The sequence below is a fragment of the Staurois parvus genome, unplaced genomic scaffold, assembly GCF_062004578.1.
Source record: "Staurois parvus isolate SC_StPar_1 unplaced genomic scaffold, SC_StPar_1.0 ptg001333l, whole genome shotgun sequence".
Taxonomy (NCBI): Eukaryota; Metazoa; Chordata; class Amphibia; order Anura; family Ranidae; genus Staurois; species Staurois parvus.
This window is the reverse complement of record NW_028319129.1, coordinates 26628-39455: the sequence shown is the minus strand read 5'-3', so window position 1 is coordinate 39455 and position 12828 is coordinate 26628. Positions and strand designations below refer to the sequence as shown.

Genomic DNA, 12828 nt, shown 5'->3' with positions numbered 1-12828 from the left:
GGTCCTGCTCCAGGTCCACCTGATGCTGCTGCTGCTGCGGCTGGTTACTAGTTTCCTCACTGCGCTGGTGAAGAAAGCTACTCATCATCGACTGCAGACTGAGGCAGCCACTGCTGGTGGAGCTGCCACTGCTCCTACCACCCCACCCCTCCTTTGCTGCCATGGCAGCGGAACGCGAGCGCACAGGGCCCACAGTGTCTGAGGATGGACGTTGGCGCACAAAGGCAGAGACCAACTGACTACATAGGTGGTTTTTATAGTACGTTATTTTGGCCTCCCTCTCAGCAGGTGTGAAAAAGGCCACCATTTTTGAACGGTAGCGAGGGTCCAACAAGGTGGACAGCCAAAAGTCATCCCTCTGTCTGATGGTTATTATTCGGCTGTCGCTACGCAAGCAACCGAGCATGCTATGGGCCATTTGTGCCAAGGAATGCGAGGGACTCCCTGCCTCCATCTCCACAGCATACTGCCACGGTGCGTCTGGGTCCTCTGTCTCCTCCTCCTCCTCCTCTACCAGATGCTCCTGCTCCTCCACTCCTGTCCGCTGAGTGGAAAAACCACCCATTTCACTCAATAATTCCTGAGCACAAATGTCCTCCTCTACCTCCTCCTGTTCTTCCTGTCCTGCCCCCACAGGGGTCATGTGGCGTTGAGATCTGTGCGCCACGTCTACCGCACCCTGACCAGCCATTGTTAACAGCATTTGTTCCAGGACGTGCAACAGAGGAATGACGTCGTTCAACCCATAGTCCTGCCGACTCACGAATAGTGTGGCCTCCTCAAAGGGCCTGAGCAAGCGGCAGGTGTCACGCATGAGCTGCCAATGGCTGACATCGAAGTTACACAGGGGAGTACCTTTATCCGCTTGTAACATCATGAAATCGGTGATGGCCTTTCGCTGTTCGTAAAGGCGGTCTACCATGTGTAGGGTTGAATTCCACCTTGTTGCAACGTCGCAGATCAGGCGATGCTGTGGAATTCCGTTCTGCCGCTGCAGCTCAAGGAGGGTGTGCTTTGCGGTGTAGGAATGGCTGAAATGCATGCAAGGTTTACGTGACATTTTAAGGATGTCTTGCAGTGGGATGGTGGATTTTAGGAACCGCTTGACAACCAGATTGAACACGTGAGCCATGCATGGCGCATGGCACAACCTTCCTTGACGCAGAGCAGACACCATGTTCTTTCCGTTGTCGGTCAACATGGTTCCGATTTTCAGTTTGCGCGGAGACAGCCATCTGTCGATTTCTCTGTTCATTACACTGAGAAGTTCCTCCCCTGTGTGACTACGTTCGCCTGGACCTGGCAGCAGCATGAGGAGGCGGTACAGGGGCCGATGGCAGATTAGGGGCCTGGCAGCAGCTATGGGAGGCCCGTAATCTGCCAGCACCCTATGACAAAAAATGGAACACACCAGCAGTGTGAGGAGACCTGAAAGTGGCACATGGCAGAGTGTGGCGATGGAGACAGCAGCAATGGGAGGCCGTACAGGGACCCATGAGACACTCTGGACCTGGCAGCAGCATGAGGAGGCGGTATAGGGGCCCATGGCAGATTAGGGGCCTGGCAGCAGCTATGGGAGGCCCGTAATCTGCCAGCACCCTATGTCAAAAAATTGAACACACCAGCAGTGTGTGAGGAGACCTGAAAGTGGCACATGGCAGAGTGTGGCGATGGAGACAGCAGCAATGGGAGGCCGTACAGGGACCCATGAGACACTCTGGACCTGGCAGCAGCATGAGGAGGCGCTATAGGGGACCATGGCAGATTAGGGGCCTGGCAGCAGCTATGGGAGGCCCGTAATCTGCCAGCACCCTATGACAAAAAATTGAACACACCAGCAGTGTGAGGAGACCTGAAAGTGGCACATGGCATGAGACACTGTGGACCTGGCAGCAGCATGAGGAGGCGGTACAGGGGCCCATGGCAGATTAGGGGCCTGGCAGCAGCTATGGGAGGCCCGTAATCTGCCAGCACCCTATGACAAAAAATGGAACACACCAGCAGTGTGTGAGGAGACCTGAAAGTGGCACATGGCAGAGTGTGGCGATGGAGACAGCAGCAATGGGAGGCCGTACAGGGACCCATGAGAGACTCTGGACCTGGCAGCAGCATGAGGAGGCGGTATAGGGGCCCATGGCAGATTAGGGGCCTGGCAGCAGCTATGGGAGGCCCGTAATCTGCCAGCACCCTATGACAAAAAATGGAACACACCAGCAGTGTGAGGAGACCTGAAAGTGGCACATGGCAGAGTGTGGCGATGGAGACAGCAGCAATGGGAGGCCGTACAGGGACCCATGAGAGACTCTGGACTTCGCAGCAGCATGAGGAGGCGGTATAGGAGCCCATGGCAGATTAGGGGCCTGGCAGCAGCTATGGGAGGCCCGTAATCTGCCAGCACCCTATGACAAAAAATTGAACACACCAGCAGTGTGAGGAGACCTGAAAGTGGCACATGGCATGAGACACTGTGGACCTGGCAGCAGCATGAGGAGGCGGTACAGGGGCCCATGGCAGATTAGGGGCCTGGCAGCAGCTATGGGAGGCCCGTAATCTGCCAGCACCCTATGACAAAAAATGGAACACACCAGCAGTGTGTGAGGAGACCTGAAAGTGGCACATGGCAGAGTGTGGCGATGGAGACAGCAGCAATGGGAGGCCGTACAGGGACCCATGAGAGACTCTGGACCTGGCAGCAGCATGAGGAGGCGGTATAGGGGCCCATGGCAGATTAGGGGCCTGGAAGCAGCTATGGGAGGCCCGTAATCTGCCAGCACCCTATGTCAAAAAATTGAACACACCAGCAGTGTGTGAGGAGACCTGAAAGTGGCACATGGCAGAGTGTGGCGATGGAGACAGCAGCAATGGGAGGCTGTACAGGGACCCATGAGAGACTCTGGACTTCGCAGCAGCATGAGGAGGTGGTATAGGGGCCCATGGCAGATTAGGGGCCTGGCAGCAGCTATGGGAGGCCCGTAATCTGCCAGCACCCTATGACAAAAAATGGAACACACCAGCAGTGTGAGGAGACCTGAAAGTGGCACATGGCATGAGACACTGTGGACCTGGCAGCAGCATGAGGAGGCGGTACAGGGGCCCATGGCAGATTAGGGGCCTGGCAGCAGCTATGGGAGGCCCGTAATCTGCCAGCACCCTATGACAAAAAATGGAACACACCAGCAGTGTGTGAGGAGACCTGAAAGTGGCACATGGCAGAGTGTGGCGATGGAGACAGCAGCAATGGGAGGCCGTACAGGGACCCATGAGAGACTCTGGACCTGGCAGCAGCATGAGGAGGCGGTATAGGGGCCCATGGCAGATTAGGGGCCTGGCAGCAGCTATGGGAGGCCCGTAATCTGCCAGCACCCTATGTCAAAAAATTGAACACACCAGCAGTGTGTGAGGAGACCTGAAAGTGGCACATGGCAGAGTGTGGCGATGGAGACAGCAGCAATGGGAGGCCGTACAGGGACCCATGAGAGACTCTGGACTTCGCAGCAGCACGAGGAGGCGGTATAGGGGCCCATGGCAGATTAGGGGCCTGGCAGCAGCTATGGGAGGCCCGTAATCTGCCAGCACCCTATGACAAAAAAATGAACACACCAGCAGTGTGAGGAGACCTGAAAGTGGCACATGGCATGAGACACTGTGGACCTGGCAGCAGCATGAGGAGGCGGTACAGGGGCCCATGGCAGATTAGGGGCCTGGCAGCAGCTATGGGAGGCCCGTAATCTGCCAGCACCCTATGACAAAAAATGGAACACACCAGCAGTGTGTGAGGAGACCTGAAAGTGGCACATGGCAGAGTGTGGCGATGGAGACAACCCACTGACTGTTTTGCTCGCTGCCAAGCTGCCACCCTCTTCTCCTGATGATGCGGAAGCAATAGCCTGATCACGACGAGGCTGCCAAGTGCGATCAGCCTCATCATCATCAATTAGGGTCTCCGCCTCACTACTAGCCCCCTCGGCTGCGTGTGGGTCAGGAGACAGACCTGTCTCTAGACCGGCTACCGAGCCACTCTCCTCGCCACTACTTCTTCGCCTGGCTGCTGAAGAGGCGGATGTCTCCCCCCGTTCCTGACCGCCCTCTGTTAGCTCTTCCTCACTGTACTGGATGACACCGGGAGCACTGGCCTCTGGCTGCGAATAGTGCTGCCTCGACCCCTTCCTCTGCTGCCACGTCTGCTCGCTCCTAAAACATTGCCTCCTCTGCCACTCCTCTGCATGTTGTCTGACATACTCTTTAATTCAACGATTCTGTGTCCCTGAGTAACAATTCTGTGTCTGTCCCTGAGTAACAATTCTGTGTCCCTGAGTAACAATTCTGTGTCCGTCAGTAACAATTCTGTGTCCCTCAGTAACAATTCTGTGTCCCTCAGTAACAATTCTGTGTCCCTCAGTAACAATTTTGTGTCCCTCAGTAACAATTCTGTGTCTGTCCCTGAGTAAGAATTCTGTGTCTGTCCCTGAGTAACAATTCTGTGTCCCTAAGTAACGTTTCTGTGGCCCTAAGTAACGTTTCTGTGGCCCTAAGTAACGTTTCTGTGGCCCTAAGTAACGATTCTGTGGCCCTAAGTAACGATTCTGTGGCCCTAAGTAACGTTTCTGTGGCCCTCAGTAACAAATCTGTGTCCCTCAGTAACAATTCTGTGTCTGTCCCTAAGTAACAATTCTGTGGCCCTAAGTAACGTTTCTGTGGCCCTAAGTAACGTTTCTGTGGCCCTAAGTAACGATTCTGTGGCCCTAAGTAACGATTCTGTGGCCCTAAGTAACGATTCTGTGGCCCTAAGTAACGATTCTGTGGCCCTCAGTAACAATTCTGTGTCTGTCCCTAAGTAACAATTCTGTGGCCCTAAGTAACGTTTCTGTGGCCCTAAGTAACGATTCTGTGGCCCTAAGTAACGATTCTGTGGCCCTAAGTAACGATTCTGTGGCCCTCAGTAACAATTCTGTATCCCTCAGTAACAATTCTGTCTGTCCCTGAGTAACAATTCTGTGTCCCTAAGTAACGTTTCTGTGGCCCTAAGTAACAATTCTGTGGCCCTAAGTAACGTTTCTGTGGCCCTAAGTAACGTTTCTGTGGCCCTAAGTAACGATTCTGTGGCCCTAACTAACGTTTCTGTGTCCCTAAGTAACGTTTCTCTGTCCCTAACTCTCTCCCTGAATACAGCCAGGTCTGCCTCTGTTGAATGACTGGAGGCAAATGGAGAATTCTAAAATGGCCGCCATTTATAGCTCGACCATTACACTGTGCTGGCTGGCTGGCTGCTGATTGGCTAATGCGATCACATGTCATGAATGAACGCATTATGGGTCAGCGCGCCTTGTCTGCGCGCCTTCCCAGACATCCCCGCTCCGTCGCCGCACATGTCGCCGACATTTTAGGAAAAATTTCGATTCGCACATCCGAAGTATGCTTATTTTCGGATTCGACGCGAATCGAAATTTTCCTAATATTCGAAACGAATTCCACTTCGCCTACTTCGATTCGCTCATCTCTACTTATGTAAAAAAGAGGGATTTTTATTTACACATAACAGTAATTCATGGATATAATATTGATCATCAGTAAAAGCTGAGCAGAACCCAAGCTATCAAAATGATGGCTCAGTCCTTTACGACACACAGGGAAAACATGTCTCTTCTTGTATAATCATCAGAGCTCCATGACAGCTGGGTACCGTGCTCTGTTTATCAGGTGCAGAGCTCCTGTTAGAGCCAGCAGCTTTTACACTGACAGCAGAGTGGAGCATGGCTAGTTACACAGGGAGAGCACAGAATTCTCTGTGTAATCTGGAAGAATGAGCTGTTAGTTCGTCTGCTGAGTTCTGCAGAATGCAGGATACAGCTGGGTGATGCAGACGCTGGAGAGACTCCCACCTCAGCTGTGGCCCACTCAGCATTGCACCCAAGGTAGGTGCCTCTTCTGCCTCTGCCATGGTGACAGTTCTTCATATTATCTGATGTTACCGGTTTAACCCCTAATATACTAGGTCTCATTTTCCATTTGATGACCTGCATACCATACATCCCTATTTGCAAAAGGAGTGATTTAGTCTTATTCCACCTTTGTAAAGGAAAGGAAATAAGTCGGAGCATTGTCAGTCATGCCCAAGCCAGGACCACATTTATGAGCAGACTACACTACAAAGAGAAAATATGCCTCCAGGTCTGAACAGAATACCAAATGATCTTCAAAAAGAGAATGAAAACACCAGCAATGTATACATACTGTGCAACCAACATTATCTATTAAAATATATTTTCAACAGTGTTCCACCAACCCAATAGTGTGATGGATCTTCCACCAAAGCAGCTAGGATGAAACATCAATTTATATCCAACTATTGTGAAGAATATATTGGCAGCCTGGCCACAAACGTTCAAAACTTTTTCTCTATGCAAACCAATAAAGAATTTGCTGTCATCAATGTGCAGTCCTTATCTGGCCACCCAGTATTCCATCTACTGTATGTTCAATCTGCACTTGCTTCGAAGATAAGGCAAATCCTTTTGCTTTGACTTTTGCATCAACTTTAATTGAGTAAATGTACACATTCAATATATCGGCTCAATACAACAAACAACAAATGGATTTGGAATCTTATTTATCCTTCATAACATTTTGTGACTTTCTGTGTCAAAACAATTTTGATAGAGGAGGGAAGAATTAGAATCCTGGTCAGGCTTTTTTTTTCTTGCCATACTTGGCATGGCTTACAATAAAAATTTTACCTGAATGTGTCTTATGCAATTACAAAGCTTGTGGGCCATATTCATAGATATAGGACACTCTAGTCTAATGCTTGTGATTTTGATATGTATTCAAAGTAGTAAAACTCTCAGCATTTTTTAGCTTAACACGTTGAACACAAAAAATTAACATTCCCTAATAAACTGCTACCATTTTTACAACAGCACTTGCAGTTTACAACTTTCAGTGCTGCTGGCTCCTGCTCTCAGTTCTCCTTCCCTGAACTTCCAGTCTTCACAGATATAAGTTACCAGTCGACAGAACCACCTCAAGCCAGATTGTTAGTTTGGAGGGAGTAGAAGGAGTGTACCTTGCCATTTTAGGCTATGGGTCGTGTGGGGAGACACAACTCTTTTTCTTTTTTTTATATCAAAGAAGGTTTTTATTAAGAACAAACACAAGTATAGTAGTCCAGTGCTATCAAGCGCACAACTCCAGAAAAGGCAGTATGATACCAAAAAAGTATTCAGTGAATCATATGCAAACACAGAAAATCCACAAGAAAAAATGAAAATCAGCCCTAGGGGCACTGCAATAATTGAATCAGCTCTAAAGAACTAAGTTCAGGGGTATCTAGCCAGGGAGCCCATACCTTCTCACATTTACTAGCACAACCCCAATGCTTTCATATATATATATATATATATATATACACATATATATATACTATTGTGGTTTCTAAAGCGAGCAATATCGTTTTACCCCTTTACAAATCATTAGTAATACCTCATCTGTAATACAAACAAGCAAAATGAGTGAGCGCACAGAATCAAAACAAATAAGCCGCTAGCATAAAAGGATAAAACCCCTTAATCCTCAAATAAACCATAAAACAGATATGCAACGCTGTAAATAAAGTGACTTCGTGCAAAAGGCGCAAAGAATTGACTGCGCAATAATAGTGAAATCCAAGAAATATCATCAGCAAGGTGACGAGTGCAGATGTGAATGGATGAGTATAAAACAAATGAATTAATAAAGTGACAAAAGTAGGTAGTGATCAACAGTATGGTTATATACCATACAATTTACTATAAAATGAATAAAAATCCTGTGATTTAAAATAACATGTAAAATGATTGACTTAATAAAGTGCTCCAAATACTAGTCCAATGAACTTGTGAATGGATGGGGTCAGAAGATAAACAATATGTTGCTATAAATCATTTCAGTATTTTCAGTAACAGAAAAGTTCTAAACGAGCGTAGAATCAAACTTCGGTGCACGTGATTTCTTGTGGTAAGCAAATGAGGTATGCTTGCACTCACTGGAAGCGCAAGTAAAATGTGCATATAATATTATTCGGGGAGGACCCTGGTGGTCATCATGGATCTGGTCACAGACAGGTGGGCTACACTGGCACATACACACAAAGGAAGCACTCCAGACCTCGCAGCAGAACCAGTCCAGCATACAGGAACAGGTCCTTAAATCTGATTCCAACCACAGTACACCAGCTGCACCAAATTGCAAGACTCCACCTTGAGTGGCTCAGAATCTTTCAGCATACCAGACAGGACTTGTCTGATCCCCAGGCCGAGCTCCTCTGAACTGGAACTGAAAGTTCGGCCCCCCTCCGAACCCCTGCAGTCCTCTGGGACACTTGACAGGTCCCTGAAGACTGTGGCCTATTCACAAAGTGCAGCGCATTTTGCGCAGTAAGGAACTGTCTGTAACGCTGCAAGGCTTCACTGACCATTTCCCCCTACTTAATATGCCAGCAGCCGAAGCAGATTGAAGAATTGGCTCGGGTGAGGCCAGCGCTGGACTCCTGAACAGGTAAGTGCCCTTATATTAAAAGTCAGCAGCTACAGTATTTGGGTGGTGCTCAGACCTCCGCTTTGAGACAGCAGATAGTAACTAGATTGAAAGTGTCTTCTCATTGATTCCCCGACATGAGGCCCAGATCCTTCTCCCAGTGTGCTAGGACTCTCATGTGGTGTTTCTTAAGGTAAAGACAAGAGCATGGAATAGCATTGTGAAATTAATCCCGTGAAGACCGTGGAAATCAAGTTAAAGTGTGGTGTGTAGGGCAAGTTCCATTCATGTGCCCTAACAGTATGACATAATTGCACAAAATAATAGTACATGTATGGGGGCAGGTTAAAGGTAGTCTGCAGCTGAAAAGGGAAGACATAACTCTAACCCCTGCATTCAGGGGTGACTCCATTTAATATTACTTTAAATACAACAGTTATGTCATGTTTATGTTTTTCCCCATTCCAAGAGCTCCAACACACAGAAAAATGATTTACATTATATGACACAGGATTAAAAGTAAAACAGATGAGGCTGTAAAAGGCAACTGACTCTTGTAAGAAACACAGGTATCTTCTGGTTCACTATAACAGCTTTTGCCTGAAGCAAAACTGAGGAAATAGGACATGCTCTGTGTTCACTGTTTGCTTTCTATCTGTGATTTATTTATACAGCTTTCCTCTATTAACCTGCCTAGCAAACGGTGACCGATAAAGCCAATAATTTGTACACCAACTGAGAGGCAATATGCAAGATCATTTAGTAGAGCAGCACACAATACACTAACCTATACAACCAACCAGGCCATGTGTCCTATGACCACACAACAACAATCTGAATTCTGATTGGCTGCTCCTGGTTACAGCAAATCATCATTGCTCATTGCACAAAAGTACCAAAAATCACAGGGATGGTAAGATTTTCATATCTGGCTATACTATCCAACATTCAGCATGATATATTTGCGCTCATATCTTGACATGGATTGACATTTGGGAGGTCCAATTCTAATACCGGACCTCATATGTTTATATTTAAATCCAAGAATAATTTTGGGAAAAATAGATACAGTCACCTAAGAGTATATGAAGACAAGCAGTCATTATACAACTAGATTATTTTCTATGAGATTTTAATTAAAGCAGAGCTCCACCGGAAAGGGGAAGTTCCACTTTACGGTCTCCCCTCCCTCCCTCCCTCCTCTTCACCAAATTGAACCTCTTTTCTGTGTGTGGGGGTTTTTTTGACAGGTACCTGTTCCTACTTCCACATGGATCACCTAGGCGATATGAGCGAAAGCTCTCCTCTCTCCCTCCCTCCCCGCAGTCTTCTGGGACATGTCGTGGGTCCCAGAAGACTGCAGGACCATTCACAATGTGCAGCATGGCTCGCATATGTGCAGTGGCCACCCGGCTGTGAAGCCGCAAGCTGTCACAGCCAGGTTCCCATTGTTGAGATGCCAGTGCCAGGGACAGCAGACCAAGGGAAGAAACAGCTCAAGTGAGCACATGGCTGGATCCTGGGAGAGATGAGTGTCTGTTTATTAAAAGTGTGGCTGCTGACTTTTATTAAACATGAAGCTCCTCTTTAAGGACAATGCTGCCTCTGATGACGACATGTCGAAACATGTTAGGCACAGCCATGCTCTGAGCAAAGTTCCCCCGCACTGAGTCCGCTTGTCCGCTGAGTCCCCAGCCTGTGTTCGTAGCTGGAGTTGGTGACTTCACTTGTATATGCGCATACCTCCTTAGTGTCAGGCATGACATGTGGCAATGTGAGTGTACCTATTATGGTTTTTATTAATAAATAATAGATTGTTTTACGCTATTACATTACATTGAGTTTATATAGCGCCAAAGGGTTTGCTCAGCGCTGTACAATAGAGGGGGGGACAATACATGAAACATTACAGCAGCTACGAACAGCACACGAGGGGTAAGAGGGCCCTACTCTTTCGAGCTTACAATCTGGGAAGCCTTCCCTTGTGTTTTTTGGACATGTTAGCAAATGGTCTGGAACTGTGAGAAACTTGCAAGCTCATTAATGAAGAGAGTGGATCTATTAACCCATTGTTGACAGTTAAAGAGTGCATAGTGCTCCAACAATATTGGAAGTGGATTGCATTATGTATGTTACCTTTTAAACGAACACATTTGTACTTCATATTTTCAGTTGTGTTGAAAGAGGTGAGCCATTTACTTGAAAGGTGAAGAACACTGGGTGATATATATATATATATATATACAGTGGGGCAAAAAAGTATTTAGTCAGCCACCAATTGTGCAAGTTCTCCCACTTAAAAAGATGAGAGAGGCCTGTAATTGGCATCATAGGTAGACCTCAACTATGGGAGACAAAATGAGAAAAAAAATCCAGACAATCACATTGGCTGATTTGGAAAGAATTTATTTGCAAATTATGGTGGAAAATAAGTATTTGGTCAATATAAAAAGTTCATCTCAATACTTTGTTATATATCCTTTGTTGGCAATGACAGAGGTCAAACGTTTCCTGTAAGTCTTCACAAGGTTGGCACACACTGTTGCTGGTATGTTGGCCCATTCCTCCATGCAGATCTCCTCTAGAGCAGTGATGTTTTGGGGCTGTCGCTGGGCAACACAGACTTTCAACTCCCTCCAAAGGTTTTCTATGGGGTTGAGATCTGGAGACTGGCTAGGCCACTCCAGGACCTTGAAATGCTTCTTACGAAGCCACTCCTTCGTTGCCCGGGCAGTATGTTTGGGATCATTGTCATGTTGGGAAGACCCAGCCACATTTCATCTTCAATGCCCTTGCTGATGGAAGGAGGTTTGCACTCAAAATCTCACGATACATGGCCCCATTCATTCTGTCCTGCACATGGATCAGTCATCCTGGTCCCTTTGCGGAGAAACAGCCGCAAAGCATGATGTTGCCACCCCCATGCTTCACAGTAGGTATGGTGTTCTTTGGATGCAACTCAGCATTCTCTCTCCTCCAAACACGACCAGTTGTGTTTCTACCAAACAGTTCTATTTTGGTTTCATCTGACCATATGACATTCTCCCAATCCTCTTCTGGATCATCCAAATGCTCTCTAGCAAACTTCATACGGGCCCGGACATGTACTGACTTAAGCAGGGGGATACGTCTGGCACTGCAGGATCTGAGTCTGTGGCGGCGTAGTGTCTTACTGATGGTAGCCTTTGTTAAATGGTCCCAGCTCTCTGCAGGTCATTCACTAGGTCCCCCCGTGTGGTCCTGGGATTTTTGCTCACCGTTCTTGTGATCATTTTGACCCCACGGGGTGAGATCTTGCGTGGAGCCCTAGATTGAGGGAGATTATCAGTGGTCTTGTATGTCTTCCATTTTCTAATATTGCTCCCACAGTTGATTTGTTCACACCAAGATGCTTGCCCTTTTGCAGATTCAGTCTTCCCAGCCTGGTGCAGGTCTACAATTTTGTTTCTGGTGTCCTTCAACAGCACTTTGGTCTTCACCATAGTGGAGTTTGGAGTGTGACTGTTTGAGATTGTGGACAGGTGTCTTTTATACTGATAACAAGTTCAAACAGGTAACATTGATACAGGTAATGAGTGCAGGACAGAGGAGCCTCTTAAAGAAGAAGGTACAGGTCTGTGAGAGCCAGAAATCTTGCTTGTTTGTAGGTGACCAAATACTTATTTTCCACCATAATTTGCAAATAAATTCTTTCCAAATCAGCCAATGTGATTGTCTGGATTTTTTTTCTCATTTTGTCTCTCATAGTTGAGGACTACCTATGATGCCAATTACAGGCCTCTCTCATCTTTTTAAGTGGGAGAACTTGCACAATTGGTGGCTGACTAAATACTTTTTTGCCCCACTGTGTATATATATATATATATATATATATATATATATATATATATATATATATATATATCTATCTATCTATCTATCTCCATACACACACACACATTTTTTTTGCACATATTGCACCTGATGGTGGACATTAAGGACTTTGTTTATTTGGATTTCATAATAATTATTATAGACACATTGTTTGTGAACTGAGTTGCAAAATATTTTGAAAGTGAATATTTTGTTGATACATTTTATATGGTATTTTAACACTTTTTCTTATTTTAGATAGTTTAACAGTTGAGATTTTGAGCGCGGTCATACACAGTTCTCTAGTATCTGGAAGGTGATAATCCTGTATTCTTGGACTTTTATTCATCTGTAACCATTTTAGGCCCTTCACTTAAAAATGCAAAATGTTTATTTTTGTATTCTTTTCAAATAACGAACATATCATACTTACCTGTTCTGTGCAATGGTCTAGCACAGAGCAGC

At 46.6% G+C, this 12828-nt stretch overlaps 1 protein-coding gene across 2 annotated transcripts in view; it reads right to left on the bottom strand.

The window, feature by feature from the left end:
- Positions 1–12828, bottom strand: part of ARHGEF6 (Rac/Cdc42 guanine nucleotide exchange factor 6) — a 113253-nt gene that overhangs the window by 79883 nt on the left and 20542 nt on the right. The gene's annotated exons all lie outside the window — the stretch shown is intronic.